At 35.2% G+C, this 3,883-nt stretch overlaps 1 pseudogene; it reads left to right on the top strand.

The window, feature by feature from the left end:
* The first annotated feature begins 1,285 nt into the window (after positions 1–1,285).
* Positions 1,286–2,710, top strand: LOC149194663 (putative expansin-A17 pseudogene; annotated as a pseudogene).
* Positions 2,711–3,883: the final 1,173 nt, after the last annotated feature.

Below are 3,883 nucleotides of genomic sequence, written 5' to 3'. Positions count from 1 at the left end.
ACTTCAAATATTGTTATGACATATTACTTAATAAATGAAATGTAAGGGTTCTGTGTGGGATGTAAGATGACCCACATGAAATTGAGTATTATATATATTTATGTAACTCTTATTGGATTGTTGTTACATGATAAATGAGATTTATTATTTTCTCCATATGATGTATGCTTTAATGCCTTCATTTCATATGAATATTTGATTGTAAATAGAAGAGTTGCAACTTGCGAGTGTTGTTTCTAAAAAAGAGTTGCAACTTGCGAGTGTTGTTTTTAATGAAATCCAGCAAATTTTTTTTATTTACATTTTCCAAAGTTGCTATAAACATTTTCACCTCCTGGAGCCACGACCATTCTGCGGTTTATATCGTTGGGGCGATTCTGAGAATCGCAGGGTGGTGGGGCGATTCTCAGAATCGCCCCATGTGCCCACGCCTGCATGCAATCTCAAACAATGGGTAACTGAATCTAAATATTATAAACTCTACTAGCGATAGTCAAAAGTGACGTTATTTTGTTCGAGGAGGAACGGATACTTCAGTTATCTTCAATATCCAACACAATAAATACTGTGCCCCGCTCTCTTATCATTTCGCCCATATAATTGCAGTTTTGCCACACGCCCTGGAGGAGGAAGCAATTCAATTCAATTCAATGGAGACGATAAAGTTTATAAGTATGATCATGCAGGCCAGCCTGCGCAGGAATCCACAAGTGCCCATTTCCTCACCGAACTTCTCTTCCAGTTAATTCTTATTGCATATTATTCTTAAGCCCTTGCTCTGTCACAAACACTGAAATTTTAACATTTCCCACAATTTTCAGGGGCCGTTGGTCTCATGGATGGGCTTCCCCCGATATTAACTAAATAGTTTGCACGCCCGATGATGATGAAGAAGACGACGATTGTCAGAACTTTTCCAAAGAGGAAGCATGGTGGGTTCTTCATCCAAAAAAGGGCGGTTACTATGGGCCGGAATGTGACCACAAATGGATTGAGGACGTCAATAATCGCAAAACGGTGGATGAAGAAGAACAAACGCACTGGTTTCGATCATCGGAGGACGTTCAGACACCACCCCACGATATTGATATCAATGCTTATATCAGCTCCGATTAACTCTAATTTTCATCCTTTGCGATGGTATTACTGTACACTACTATGATGCTTTTTATTTTCTAATAATTATGGTATTAATCTCGAATCCCTAGCTTGTTGTACAGTATAAATGCCACTACACACGTCTCTGTTTCTTTTGTTGAGGGTATTAGGTGCAACACCATTAATTATGGCTATCCTGGTGGGGTCTCTCACTGTGAACGTAGCTAGATGGACTGCTGCTCATGCCACCTTTTATGGTGGAAGTGATGCATCTCAAACAATGGGTAACTGAATCTAAATATTATAAACTCTGACATGCTGCAGCATCATTATAGTCGCAGCTACTATATATTGTTTCAGTTAATTGTTATCATTTAATTACAAACTGACGACCATGATCATCTGCTTGTATTGCAGGAGGTGCATGTGGGTATGGGAATTTGTATAGCAGTGGTTATGGCACCAACACTGCTGCCCTCAGTACTGCTTTGTTCAATGATGGACAGATCTGCGGAGCATGTTTTCAGATCAAGTGTGACGCCTCTAAAGTCCCTCAATGGTGTCTGCCTAGGAACAAATCGATTATCGTCACCGCAACCAATTTCTGTCCGCTGAATAACGCGTTGCCCAATGAAATGGAGGGTGGTACAACGTACCACTTCAGCATTTCAAAGAACATACCTCCTTATAAATGCAAAAACAAATTTGCTGGATTGCATGCAAGCGTGGGCACATGGGGCGATTCTGAGAATCGCCCCGCCACCCCGCGATTCTCAGAATCACCCCAGCGATATAAACCGCGAAATGGCTGTGGCTCTAGGAGGTGAAAATGTTTATAGCAACTTTAGGTGATGGGGCTTTATAAGAAGGTATGTTCTTTGCATTTATAAGAAGGTATGTTCTTTGAAATATTAGAAGTACAATAAGCTTGTCAGCACATCGAACTTGAGTGTGAAGTTAACTCATTAGATATGTTCAGCGATTGAGATAGTGATTACATCAATGATAGAATGTGAAGTTAATTCATTAGATAAGTTTAGTCACAGAGATAGTGATTATATGTTCACAACTATGAATAGAAACATAATCAGAAATATTACGGTAATACACAATTATCAGTTTAAAGTTATGAATCAAATCGTGATGAGAATTATAAGACTATTAGCATTATATTTTATTAAATAAATCAATAAGTGACCACTTCACATTTATATGTATTCGAGCTTGAAACCATACTAGTCTTTCTAAATTGCCAAATGGTAGAATAAATAAGATGCATCAATACTTTAATTTGAAGAGGGCCTTAATATTTTTTTTTGCTTATCGATTTCTTTCTTGAATGAAGTCATCATAAACACTAAGCCAAACCCCAACCCAAAGTTGAAAAGTCGCTCTCCCATGGTTTTCTGAAACCTATAAAACAATTGAAGTTAGTAACCAAAGGATAATGCAGGAATCCTTTAAAAAGTTCTAGAAAGTATAGATTGAATTATGATCTGAAAATATCCCTCATCATTGCACTTGGTAATGGTGTCAATTTCCCTGGATTGCATGCAGGCGTGGCCACATGGGGCCACCCCACAATTCTCTGAATTGCCCAGCGATATATTGATTCTACACATGATTTAACTAAGTTTTGTTTCCTTCCTAAATAAAATAATGGCAACAAACACATCCTCACTGGTCAACATGTCATCAATATTAAATGTTGAATTCGAGTTAGTGGGGAGACCTTTTTATCCTAACGTGACTTAATGGAATTTGTGTAGTACACCACTTTGTGACTCCTATAATGTGTCCCATTCTATGCGAGAGTTTCCAGTAGCATAAATGGTCAAAGTCCACTCACCAATATATTGAACTGTTAACGGAATATGGGAAAACATTTAAAGGTTTCAGAACAGGACATGGTTAAATTTGTCCTCTATGATAGCAATATGCAATAGGAGATGATTCTACACCACAACTTAGCAACAAGAAATGTTGGGTTGGTTGCGTCAGACATTATAATTAACTAACTTGTTATATATATATATATATATATATATATATATATATATATATATATATATATAGTATATTCAGAAGGTTAATTGGGAGTGGTGGGTGAAATGCTATTATTTTCTTACTAGTGATATGATGACTATAATACCATGATTGTAATGACTTTGTGCTTTTATGATTAAGAGTTCCTTGAGAATATATATATATGAGATTTTGTGAAAAGTAAAAGTTTTCTATAGATATTTTAGAGTATATTTCAAAGTTATATGACAGTAGCAATGACTCTTGGAAAAGTTTTGTGGGAAGATGTTAAATATATATCATTAAATTAAACTAATATAATATTATGTTATATAGATAGATAGATAGATAGTGTTAATATAGTTTATATCAATATTCAAATATGCAATTTTTTTGGAAACTGAAACAAATTAATAACTTGGAAATCAACATTAAATTTTGTGCTAAATTATGTAACCTTTAAACCTAACAAAATGAACATTCAAATCAATTCTTTTGAAATAGCATAAAATACAATTTTATACATTTAAGATTACACATATAGGCTTTATTAATGCATCAATTTTTAAAACACAACCTCCAAACCTAGGCTAGATTCTAGTTCATAATTACATTCCCATTGGAGATGCATAAAAGGAAATAGTTATGCTTGTATTCTCAAACATATTATTATAATTTGTAATCTTACAGGTGTGTTACATGTGTGTTATATATTGTGATCGTGAGTTATAATTGTGATTTTCTAGATTACTATCTTTAG

This window comes from Pinus tabuliformis, chromosome 2_2 (assembly GCF_031772625.1).
Source record: "Pinus tabuliformis cultivar Carrire ecotype Pingquan chromosome 2_2, CPIR1, whole genome shotgun sequence".
Classification (NCBI taxonomy): Eukaryota; Viridiplantae; Streptophyta; class Pinopsida; order Pinales; family Pinaceae; genus Pinus; species Pinus tabuliformis.
This window is presented reverse-complemented; position numbering and strand designations above follow the sequence as displayed.